This window comes from Scophthalmus maximus, chromosome 20 (assembly GCF_022379125.1).
Source record: "Scophthalmus maximus strain ysfricsl-2021 chromosome 20, ASM2237912v1, whole genome shotgun sequence".
NCBI lineage: Eukaryota > Metazoa > Chordata > Actinopteri > Pleuronectiformes > Scophthalmidae > Scophthalmus > Scophthalmus maximus.
In genome coordinates this window covers 18,106,131-18,119,118 of record NC_061534.1, presented here as the reverse complement: position 1 = coordinate 18,119,118, position 12,988 = coordinate 18,106,131, and the positions used below count along the sequence as shown (strand labels likewise).

Here is a 12,988-nt window from a genome sequence, read left to right as displayed (position 1 = left end):
GAAGACAAGAAACTTCCATGCTTAAATTTGTTGCTCCTTGATTAACACTTGCTTGAGCATGTTAATGTTACAGGACATGGTTAATTGTTAAATAATGCCTGTTCACCGAGGTCATTGACAAGCCTCGACTTAAACCACTTGACAGTCGTTTCACCTTTGATCTGTCAGGTTTTATCTCAGTGTTCGCACCTCCTCTGTGAGCAAACGCACGTCGACTTGGTGTTAACAGACAAGCTACTTCTACAGAAACGTGCCTGGAGAAGTCCGACGGCACCTGATGATCCCTCACTTCAAATAGCATAAACATGTCTGTTATATCTGTGGCACAAATTGCTGTCTGTCCCATTCTGGTATTCATCTCTGCTGATCCAAGCGGTGCAGTCGACAGCACAACAGTACCTGTGTTGTTGAGGGTGTTACTGCAACTATGGCCCCAGGGAATCCACTGGCTGAGAGCATCAAAGCCACACAAGAGGCGCTAAGTCCAGGTGAAGAGAGACTGTCATCCTCTCCAGGCCGCACCTGTGGAGACTGGCCTGCCTCTCCACGCATGGGCCTGGCCAGAAAAGAGAGGGGAGATTTGGGAGGATTTGGGTGAGAATTGGAGCCCACTTTGCACTTTGACACAGTAAATACGTTGAATGGGCTTATGGCCTCTATTATCAGCCCCGAGGGGAAGGAACAGAGCTTATACTCAGGGTTACTCTTGTTTGTTTCATCCTGTCTTGTGTTTATGATTACACTTTAGTCACTGGAAGATTTTTACTCTCTTTCATGGAAACAACTTTGTACAAGGCTGCATTCACACTGGGGAAAATAAGCCCCAATTTAAACAGAGCATGGAGGATGTGCGATGGTGGTGTGTTGCTTAATATGCCAGTAAGACAATGAGATACTACCAGTCCAGTTGGAGGAACAGATTTATCTGTTCAAAAGATTATTAGCAGTGTTGTCGTCATATCTCAAAAAAGTGTATTACACAGTGCTCATTACTTTCGAAAAATGTTATGCATTAATTTAATCTCTATGGAAAGTAACTTGTTACTTTACTCGTTATTTTTTCGTTTCTCAGCAACAGCCTATAGCCGAAACCTTGTTTGGAGTTGGTATGCACTCAACATTAGCATTACTCTGAGTCTGGGGGTCTTTCGCTACTAGCTTTGTGTTAGCATGTTGCGTTTGCAGGTGCTTGGAGAGAAGTTGTGTTTTCAGCAGTGGGTAGCTTCTGACCTGGGCACAATTTGCACCTTACCTTCACATTCCTGTCCTTTTTCTTGACGAATTCAAAATAATGAGCATACCTCCACCCCTCAAAAGTAATAATGATAAACTGCTCTGCCATTTCCCCTGCACCTCTAGCCACAGTCTCATGAGAAGACGTCGGGCTATTATTGTGTAAAGGTAACGGAGGCAAGCCAGTTGAGTGTTGTGCAGTGCGTAAACCTCACTCCCCTTACACATTAACAGACGTCACTCCATGACAAATGCACATTAGAACACCAAGGCAGAAGACACTGGAATGTGTAATTTCTAATATTTGTGCGTGCACTGTTAAGAACTGTAGTGTAATTACTGAATTTACTAACGCGTTACATCACTGGGTTACAGACAAATGTAATGTGATTACAATAGCGTGTTACTTTGTAAAGCGTAACACCCAACACTGCTTATTAGACACCAGATCACAGCACAGAGGTTTATAATACTCACAGACAGGATTTAACGACTCTAGAAACATCAAGGTGGAAAAATGTTCATCTTTCCTCACAGCAATTTTGAGGTAAACAGCAGAAATACAGTTTTCACCTTACAATGTAATCCACCAGGAATGAATCTTGCATGTGTGTGATGGACCAACACAGCTCCTTGGCAAATGACATCATGTAGCACTGCAGCTGAAGTTAAACCAGATACAGAATTTTTTTTTTAATTGAATGCAGTGTAAGCCCTTTGGTTTCCTTACATATATCCTAGTTTTATCATTTCTATCAAATTTTTAAATTACGTTACTTTTGCAAGTTTGTCCGCAAATTTTTCACTCAAGTTCAAATATTTCAACATGAACAAGTAAAGCTGTTGAGATAACATACAAAGTCAATGTATGTAATATTCCCATCTTTGCTTTGACTTTGTATGTTATTTACGAATAATCTGCATCGGATTTGGTGTGAACACACCATTAGAGTCAGACAGTCTGGGGGGTCATACAGTGTGAGCAGTTCGATCGCGGCTTGACTAGCGGACTGTACAGTGCAAGCACATATTTCTTGAGGTTTTCTGAGATTATTTTAATTGCAGTGTGAGTTGGAATTTAACAACAACATTTCCCAGCTTAACTGATCACAGAGGAGCACATGACTTGCTGTTTAGCATTAATCACATCAGGATGTCCTGCTCATTATTTATGAACTCGAACAACCTAAAGCCAGAAACCAGAGACTCAAACTGGATATCGTCATGGGTAGCTGGAGTTGGGTAGTAGTTCTACAATTGTTTTTTCTCGTGTAAAAAAAATCTTCAGAGAGACAGATTTGTGTGGCACTAAACCTGTTTGATTTTCCGAACTCCCTCCATCCACAGAAGAGAGCGTTTCACATACTGGTACTGCAGACGTGTTTACACACTCCTAAGCCTCACTGTATTTATTACTGACAGAATTCCCAGGATCTTATAAACTCAAACCACCATCTTAAATACAGAAATATTCATGCACAAACCTTGACAAATATCCCCATGCAAAATCACACACACCCACACACACGGATATCATGAAAATTGCACTTTTACAATCACACATTTTTCTCTGGACAAGCACTTTCACTCCTCACAAGTACTTAACGCATTAGAGAAACAAAACAGATTTACCTCTCAGCACACACTTTAATCCTCAGGCATCCAGCCCTGGGATGGTGCAAGAGAGTCTGAGGTTGAGCGCCGCACCCCAGCCAGTCCTGCGCTGACAGACACCGCTCTCTGCAGAAGGGTAGGTCAACGGGTCATGTGATCCGTCTTTGGACAAACGACAAGCTGACATGAGGGCCACGCCACAAACCTAGCTATCCTTCTTCATCACTTCTTCGTCAAGGGAAATGCATGGTGGTTTGTTCTTTTTGAGATCGAGGCAGGAATGTCTTATTCAACATAAAAACCAATATCCCAGTGCAGTTTTGTTCATATGAATGAACTTCGTGCCCACTGATTCTGGGATTTTTTATTTTAAATACAGCTCTCCAGTCACAAAAGTCATGGAAAATTTGAAAATTTGACGAAAATATCTGATGAAAGTTCAGGTCAGATTAGGAATGTTTTTCTGAGATATCAAGTGAAGACAATTTTCATTTTTGGACCCTTTTGTATGGACATGATATAAGATAATATGTTAAAACAAGCGTTATTTTATCTTGTCCCACAGTCACAGATTCACATTATCTCCTTGTTTGGCTGCTCTCTGATAGGTTTTAGTCTTAAGTATTATTCAAGTTCAAAACAGACAAGTCGGTTAAACTTGGCAGAAAAAACACTTAAAGGGCTGAATTCTCTATTCTATATTCTGTAAGACTCAACATAAATTGACAGTCAGTAGTCAAACGACATCATCTTGAATTAGATAACCATAGTGATGTCAGCAGTCAGTTTATCAGCTGGGTTCAAGGAGATGCAGTCATTACTGCAGTCAGACTTGAAGTAGTGGAACGATTTTACTCTGGCAAGAGGCATGAAATCGAGTTCTGCTCACTCAGTCTTTCACACTTGTGACCAACAAAAAGAAAAAAACTACTCTCCTTATAGAATCTCAGTCGACTGCGGGGTCTTCTGATTTTCCAGGGGAAGCTCTACTTATATATTGAAATCAGTATAGAATGTAATAATGTCAACATATCAATAGGCTAAATGAAGAAAGACTTGAAAAGAAAATCCAATATCAGCTGAACAAGGGCCGAGTGAAAACCCTTTCAGTCTGTTAACCACAAAAAGAAGTTTGCTTGCAACAAGTGGATGTGGACAGTTTGAAAAATGAAGGCCTTTATGCTGTACACGGGAACAAATGGAGGGCTGAATGAGTTCTAGCAAAGTACGCGGTCGATCACGGGGGGGACTACAGAGGGAACTTATGAGCAAGAGGCAGAGATGGAGAGTGAGGGAGGGAGTCGGGGGGCTGGTGGGTGGGTGCAGATAAAGCCAAGCTCTGGAGGATTAACTTGTCTTGAGTGTGTTTCAGTGCCGGCGTGGTTGAGGGACAGGCACTCTGCTCCGGGGGCTCTGGACGTTCTCAGCAACATCCAGACGCCCTGTCTGCAATGTCCCGTTCAGACAGAAACAACACTCTCACAAACAGGAAAATAACATTATGAACAAAAAAAACACCAACACCGAAATAAAGACGTGCAAACTTTCACAATGTATAATCAGAGAAAGACACTTGCACGTTTTCTGCCTTTCGTGTGACCTAGTTTTTGATTTGCCAACCCTTCTTTATTTCCACTCTATTTTAAGTCAGTCTATTTGTGTACTTGGGTTATCCTCCAGGTGAGGCTGCCAGTTCAGACTGCTTTACTTTTTTTTTAATGGAAAAAAAAAGTTATAATGGTTATTATGTAATCAGAAGGCTTATCCAGGACCAACAGATTCCCTCTGGAAGCAGCACTTCCCCTTCCCCTTTCACATTACCATCGTTCAGATGCCCTTGAGCAAGGCATTGAGTCAGTGCGACTGGCCCACCTCAGACTGTTGCTGTCTGTTAGCGTCCTCTAGGTGTGAATGTGTTTAAAGCTGTTTTCAGACATGAACTCCAGAAAACGCCCAGAGATTGCATCTGGACATTTTCTGGAGTTTGCCATTCATACATGACGAACACAGCGGAAGGAGCAGTGTCATTGACATGCCTGAAATGGAATAATTGATGGAGTGGATGCTGATTCAGGAAGATGGAAAAGAAGTATTTATTATAAGGCGACTTCCGGTTTGCTACACAGATCAACAGGTTCACAGTGTTCCACGTCCAGAGATAGTCTGCCCATCCCCGGTCTTTGTACTGTATTTAGCTTTGAGTAAGTAAGTAGTCGCCATCTGACACCTCGAGTGAGATTGTTTTGGCTTGCCATAGATAAGATGACCTTGCTTGGTGCCTGAGAAGACTCATCTGAAGAGTTTCTCAGGGGAGGATAGACAAAAATTCTGATGACGAAAAACAATGCACACTTTCCTGCTGTAAATTTTCTGGAGTTTTTATTCTCACATGGGTTCACAAAGACATTTTCGGGAAATTATACTCTGCGACTAGCAGGAAAAGTTCAGGGAAAATTTGAAAAGTGAAAATTAGTTATTGAAATTTTGAAGTGTTGAATTCAGAGGCAAAAGAATTAGATACATGATTTCAGTGTACAAAAAAACCCTCATTCAGAGACAAGAAATTCACATGTATAATTTCAATGCTGAAAAATGCAGTAGTACAGAAATTCAATGCCTTTTAAATTTCACAGTCTGCTGCGACAGATTTACTTCCGTCCTGTTGAAATGAACTTTGACAAAAATAAAGAGAGAGATGGTAAGTCATAAAAAAATCATAAAAAATTGGCAAGCAAGGGTTCGTGAGTCACAGAGAAACAACGGTGAATTTGTTCTTTCATACTACTGTTAGGGCAAATTCATACTTTGTGCATCAAGGTTCTGCTTCGGTCCATGTGAAGTAACCGTTGTCGGACCCTATGCAGACAGCCACAAGTCTACACTCCCATCTCTTTACAGATAATTAGTCAAATTAAAAAAAAATATATATATTTTTCTTTTTTTCCCCCTGAATGTATCAGGTCCCAGGCCCCTGCAGCCTTTAATCAACTTTCGACACGAGTTAGCAGGTCTGTTTCACAGCATGACGCTCTCGGCTCTGGCCGCTTCTGTGGTGTCGGCTGAGGAAGGTGACAGGACCCGGTGTGAAAGCACTGATAGGAGTGGAACGCTTTTCCAGAACGTTCCCACACGGAGTGTCTCCAGAACCGCAGACACTGACAGCATGATGGGTGACAAGTGTGCCTGCTGTCAGTCATCCAGGGCCCAACATCATTACTGCGCCAACTTGCGCCAGCAGAGTATCACTCCACAAATCAGTTGTTCGACTCAAAGCTACCGCGAGTTGGAGCAGTAATACATGGCCGAAGTACGTTGAAAAAAAAGTATAAACTTAAACGGTTGTCTGGTCGGTCACATAAACTTCGGGACGCGCGTCATTCCTCAGGGTCATTCTTTCGTCTTCAGTCTGCTGCACCTGGCCGCGTCTTTGCCCAAGCCTAATAAAAGCTGCCACTCTGCCAATTCTTGTCTCTTTTGCTGTCTTGGTGGAATGGCCTGACATTTTTCGATGACGATCTGGTTCTGTAATCGAACGCTCTGAAGTTTTACACAGATGCAGCGTCTTCTGTGGGTTTTGATGGCTATTTTCAAGGCCAATGGTTCGCAAATAAATGGCCCCATAACTTCCCTCTTCAGCACTGACCGAAATTTATCCCATCTCAGTCGCATGTCACGTGTGGGGTAAACTCTGGCAACACATCATTAATAAAGGCCGCTCTTCCAGTCTCAAAATCCTGCCATTCATGCGCAGCATCACCCTGTCATCAATCATGCATAACTTCATCATCTCAGCTTGTCAGGTGCCAGGTCATGTTAACGTAAACGTAAATGTAAACGCTGACTCGTTATCCCGTTTCAACTTTCAGGGTTTCAGGAGGCTTTGCCCAGAAGCCAGCCCATTGCCCACAGCAGTGCCCCCTATAGAATCACTGGTCCTCTATTAAATCAGCTTTCACTGCATTCTTATTTAGACTCCACCAGGTGCTACATGAGAAAGGGTCTAGCTGCCTCCACACTGAAACTGTATGATTTTGCTTGGAAAACTTTTGCTTCTTTCTGTCTCCCTCAATTCACCACTAAAACCTGTTACGATCAGTGCTGTTTGCTCTATGATCGAAGTTTTCAAAGCTTATTTTCCAATCCAGCAATTAAACAGCTGCTGAAAGGCATCTGTCCTCTCTCACCTTACAGCACAGCTATCCTTGTCAATACCCTGGTCACCTCCCGTATCTATTATTGCAATTCTCTCCACTCCGGTCTCCCACTCAAGCTCCTCCATAAACTTCAACTGGTCCAGAACGCTGCTGCCCGGATCATTACTAGAACCCCATCCATCGAACACATCACCCTTCTCCTCCAACAACTGCACTGGCTCCCTATCAAATTCCGCATAGACTTCAAAATTCTCCTCCTCACCTTCAAGGCTCTCCACAACATGGCACCTCCATACCCTCTCTTACATCCTCCAAAACTACACACCCACCCGCACTCTCCACTCTTCCTCCTCCATGCTCCTCACCACACCTCCTGCTCGGCTATTGTCCATGGGTCAAGAGCATTCAGCTCAAAAATGGGTTTCTAAACCCATTTTTAGAAATGTTTAAGTATTTAACTGTGCTGATACCCAGTTTTGCACTTTCAAATCTATGCTTAAATATTTAAAGAACAGGCCTCCTTCTGCCCAGAGCGGGGCTCTTTTCCTGACATCAGATAATAAAGCATGTCCAAAGCGTAGTTCAGCTATTACTTAGAGCAGACTCTTTTGAAATGTAATATTTCTCCCAAGCATTATTCAGGCCATTCTTTTAGAATAGGTGCTGCAACCTCTGCAGCCATGCAAGGCATCTCCACAGTTTCCCTTCAACAAATGGGCTGCTGGTCTTCTTATGCTTACGCCTCCTACGTGCGCCCTGATGCTGCAACGATCATCGAAGCTCAAAAATCTCTAAAGCCTTCACAGCATATGGTAGGCAATGCAAATAACTGGTGGTTGGTGGTGGTTTATATTTCTTTGTTGATATCCCTTCATTCTAATTGTTCAAGACTATTATATTATATTACGTAAAAATAATAATTAATAAAAAATAAATAATAATAATTTAAACTAGAACCCCCGACGATTCCCCCTCCCTGGCGAGTCCCAAACAAGAATCTTGGCGTTGACAGCATTTAATTTGGTTTAACAGTTAACTACACAAATTTTTGCCCGTAATTACCACATCTTTGAAGTGAAGAAAAATTCTTACTATATATTTTTGTCAGCTATGTCTGGACGTGCCAAGTTCCGTGCAGACCGGACGCATGGTCTAGGAGGAAAGTATGATTCCAATGAATCATGATTTTGCGGGGTGAAGAGAGGTAGAGGTAGAAGTAGAGGTGGAAGTGGGCGTGGCCAATACACAGTACTTTCAGCTCCATTCAGGGAACACGTGGATGTAAGGTATATAAATGTGCGATGTACAGTATTTTTTTTATTATAGCGCCTCCTAGTGGCGGAAGTGTGTCAAATTTTGTGCCTGAGGTGTGGATAGGGTTCTGGACCAGTCCTGCAAATGGCACCGCTCCACTATGCACTGTTTGGGCTGTAGCATGACTTTTATCTCCGGTAAGAATAATCTTTGTGAAAACAATAGGGTTCCCGGCACCGCTTCAAACATTACCAGCTAACTGATGCTCACTCATGCAAGCAAGGAGTCGGCCTTCAACCATAACCAGCTAACTGTTGCTCATTAACTCAAGCAAGGCTTGGCCCTATAACAATTTACCAGGTACAGCAAATTCATTCAAGCATGTCTAACTGTCGCGTCTTTCATACCTAGCAGTTTAAGGCATCATTTTCAATCTGTACATGCAGGGTATGTCTTCTTTATTGGTAAGTATCCATTTTTTGGGGGTAATATTAGGGTGGGCTTAGAGGCTTGAGCCCTTTAATTTTGGGGGTCCTATATCACTAAGGCTTAGGGCAGGCACCCTTGACTACATAATCTCCCCATAGAGTCCAAGCGCCAAAGACTTTGATCAAGGCTTCATCGCATAAAACCTTTAAAATTTTAATAAATAATTATTGTTCATTCACTTTCTCTCCTGATTGAATTTCTTTCAGACAGTTCAACAAGACATATGTGGAATCCTTATTTGTTTTTTTAAGGCAGGTAGACTTGCAAGTCAACTGCAAAGGATGCAGCTGCAAATGGAAAGAGATATTGTGTTTCTTTAAAATGGAACCCAGGGAAGGCAAATATAAAGAAAAGAGAATTGGGGGTAAAATGGAGCTTTGAGGGACCCCACAGCCTAGTGGCTGCAGCTGAGGAGTAATGGCCGAGATGAACAGAAAAGGTCCTCCCTGACAGATATGACTGAAACAATTTTAGGAAATTGCCTTTAATGATAATCAATAACAATACAATACAAATATTTTTGAGTTGTTGACTCTTGTGATAAGCCTTTGTCATGAGTTTTTGCAATTTTAAAGACTAAATGATTAATTTATTGAAAATTATAATCAATTAATAACTTTATTCAGGCAATAAAATAATTAGTGGCTGCAGCACACTAACTTTACTCTTGAGCAAACGTCTCATATTTATAATTTAGGGCTGTGACTAAAAATTATTGTCTTTATTGATTGATAATTTGACTGATCCATTAATAGTTTAGATTTATTTGTATTAATTGAGATGCTTTTATCAGATGCTTACGTCCAATGTTTATACTGCAAAATATCAGAAATTTGTGAAAATTGTTGATCACAATATATGGTCAATGTATTCATTTTGGGAGGTTAGCTTTAGATTTATTTCTTCATCGAAAATGTAAACAAGTGATGTTAGCAGTTCATTTGAATAGATACACCTACACACACATATGTCTCCCACGCACACACACACACACACTGCAGAATGTCCCATGAAAAACAGAAGTTCAGGTGACAGAGGAGAGAACATCTGTTCTCTGTCACCTGAACAGAGAACATGCAGGTGTCTTTTTCTACAATGCATATGTGTATTTGTATCCATGTATGGGTGTGTGTGTTGTTCAAACGTCATCATTACTGTCATGTTGACAGCAGGACACACGTAGTGCTGAGAGGAAAAGTTAACGCAATTGTGTGCGTGTCTTGTGTTCAATGATGCATTGAAATCAGAAAGGGAGTCTTAGGTAACAGGATGTTAATGCTGTTAATGATGATGTAATATGTGTTACTGTTGAATGCTGAAGGAAAATTTCTCGATAAAACTGTTTATTTTTTATTTCTTAGATATAAAAGTATTTCCAGCAGCTGCAGAATAATTTCGAATTGAATAATCAAAGTGACAAACAAAACAATAACCTTTCAATTACATCCAGCCATTTTAAAAGATAGGAATTACATGTTGTGGGTCCATTAAAAAATGTAAAACAAAGTTCCCACTTTAATCTCAAATGAAACAAAATTTAAAAATCGATAAATCCACATAAAGGCACATATAGTCCTTCAGATGTTTCACCCTTTTTTAAAGGGACAAGAAATGCCTCATATGGCTAGTATCACAGCATTTTATCAGCATGTAATATATGATAAATCTACTTTTTTGTAAGGAATCCTAAAAGTTATATTTCTTAGACAGTAATTCTTCTGATTGTGATGTGGCGACATTAATCCACAGTACAATCTAAATTAATAAAAATATTGACATAATAAACATGGTCCCCTTCAGTTGTTACCAGAAGCTCACAACAGACTTTTTGTTTTCCAGTCTAAATCCTTTGATGCAGGTTTTTAGACTGGAAAACAAAAAAATGTTAGTGATTCACAGATGTCATTGTTCTGATAAAAACAAAGACATCCAAAAATCCATCAAAGCTAAGACAAGACAATAGAATTTTGGGACGAAAGCGAATCTATTAATCGTTTAATCGCACTTTAACAAGCATTTATATTTTACTGTATGTGAGTTAGATAAGTAAACACACAGTAAAATAATCTATTTTATTATAATGTGTTATATACATTTAAACAAAACTTTATCCATAACTGTTTTTCATTACCATGTTTTTATTCTTGCTTTATTGGGATTTTTATTTCCTATTTAAGTTTCTTCCTCTTCTTTTTTAATGTACATAAATAAGATGTCTTTTTAGATGTCTTGTCAATGTAACCAAACCTTTTGAATTTCATGTGTGGATATAGCTGCCTGGTACACACAGGCGTGGTAACCCAGCTCATCAGGGAGGCAAGAGAAGGCGGAAGGGATCTGGCTGTGCTATGGCTGGATCTTACCAACGCCTATGACTCGATACCCCACAAGCTAAATGACAGAGATTCCATCAACGCAACCAGTGCTGACTTGGAGGGCTGGTTGAGAACAGTGGACAAGTCTGGGCTTCCTGGAAGATTCAAGGCCTGGGTCTACCAGCATGGAATCCTCCCAAGAATCCTCTGGCCTCTACTTATCTATGAGGTCCCCATGACTGTGGTGCAAGGATTTGAGCAAAGAGTAAACAGCTATCTACGCAGATGGCTGGGATTGCCACGCAGCCTAAGCAACATTGGGCTGTAAGGGAACACCAATAAGCTCAGGCTCCCCTTCAGCTCAGTCAGGGAGGATTTCATCATGGCACGGGCACGGGAACATCTGGAGTACTTTGGATCCAAAGACGCCAAAGTGTCCGGGATTGTTGTGAGGACAGGGAGGAAGTGGAGGGCAGCGGATGCAGTCCAGCAAGCAGAAACTCGACTGAAGCACAAGGCCATCCTTTTAACAGTGGCGCAAGGCAGAGCCGGACTTGGGACCCTAGCAGCGGCCCGATATGACTCTGCCAGCGGAAGGGAGAGACAGAGGTTGGTGCAGGAGGAGGTGCGAGCTTCAGTCAAGGAAGAGCGAACCAGCAGAGCAGTGACCATCCAGCAGCAGGTCGCCTGGATGAAGTGGGAACAGGCGATGGAGCGGAGTGTCACCTGGAAGGATATCTGGCAGTGGAACCCCCAGAGGATCAAGTTCTTGATTCAGGGGATCTATGATGTCCTCCCAAGCCCATCCAACCTGTGCATATGGGGAAAAACAGAAACACCTGCATGCCCCCTGTGTTCCAAGATAGGAACACTGGAACACATCCCGAGCAGCTGCTCCAAGGCGCTGGGTGAGGGCCGGTATCGATGGAGGCACGACCAGGTCCTAAGTCCATCGCTGAAGCAATCAGCAAGGGGATCAAGGGCAGACGACACACCCAAGCCACATCTCAGGCCATTCACTTTGTCAAGGAAGGACAAAGGCCGGAGAAAACACCAAAGAACGGCTCTGCTGCTTTGCTCCCCATGGCCCGAGACTGGGTGATGTCAGTTGACCTGGAGCGGCAGCTGAAAATTCCACCACACATCACCCAGTCCAGATTGAGACCTGACATCATCTTGGTCTCAGAGGCCATAAAACAACTCTTCTTGCTGGAGCTGACGGTTCCATGGGAGGATGGAGGAGGCTCAAGAAAGAAAGAGGGAGAAGTACCAGGAGCTGGTGGAGGATTGTCGGAGGAACGGGTGGAAGTCCAGGTGTATCCCAGTGGAGGTGGGCAGTCGGGGGTTTGCCAGTCACTCCCTGAGCAAAGCCTACGGCACACTGGGAATAACAGGTGCAAACCGAATAAGAGCCATAGGCAACAACGTGGAGGCAGCAGAAAAAGCTTCCAGATGGCTCTGGTTGAAGAGGGAAGAGCAGTGGGGGCAGTAGAATGCCACTTGGACACAGACTGGGGTCTGATCAGCCTCGGTCGGGTTGCCTGGAGGAGGGTGTCAGTTGTAAGACCCGAAACACCCAGTGACTCCAGGAAACAACACTGATGATGTGTCCATGTATTGTTAACTGAAGAACATTTGCAATAAATGTTTTGCAGATTTGCAAAAGATTGTATTCACTATTTATTCATTTTCTTGATCAAAAGGTTTCACCCTTTTACAAATCATAATAAACGCGAAAGCAACAATTGTATTGTATGCAGGTTTGCAGAATAGTTATTCTCTAGTGATTTTTTGCTCTCTACTGTTCGGGAAGTAAATAAAATTCCCGGAGGTAAATAAAATTGCTGGAGGCCGAGCGCCATCCTGAGCAGCGTCTTTGATCAGCAGAGCCTCTACAGTGGCGATTTCAGCCTACTGTGCAGGTGATTT

The 12,988-nt window shown here is 42.3% G+C and overlaps 1 pseudogene; it reads left to right on the top strand.

Moving 5' to 3' along the window:
* Positions 1–261: 261 nt before the first annotated feature.
* On the top strand, positions 262–12,731 carry LOC118285466 (annotated as a pseudogene).
* The last annotated feature ends 257 nt before the right edge of the window (positions 12,732–12,988 follow it).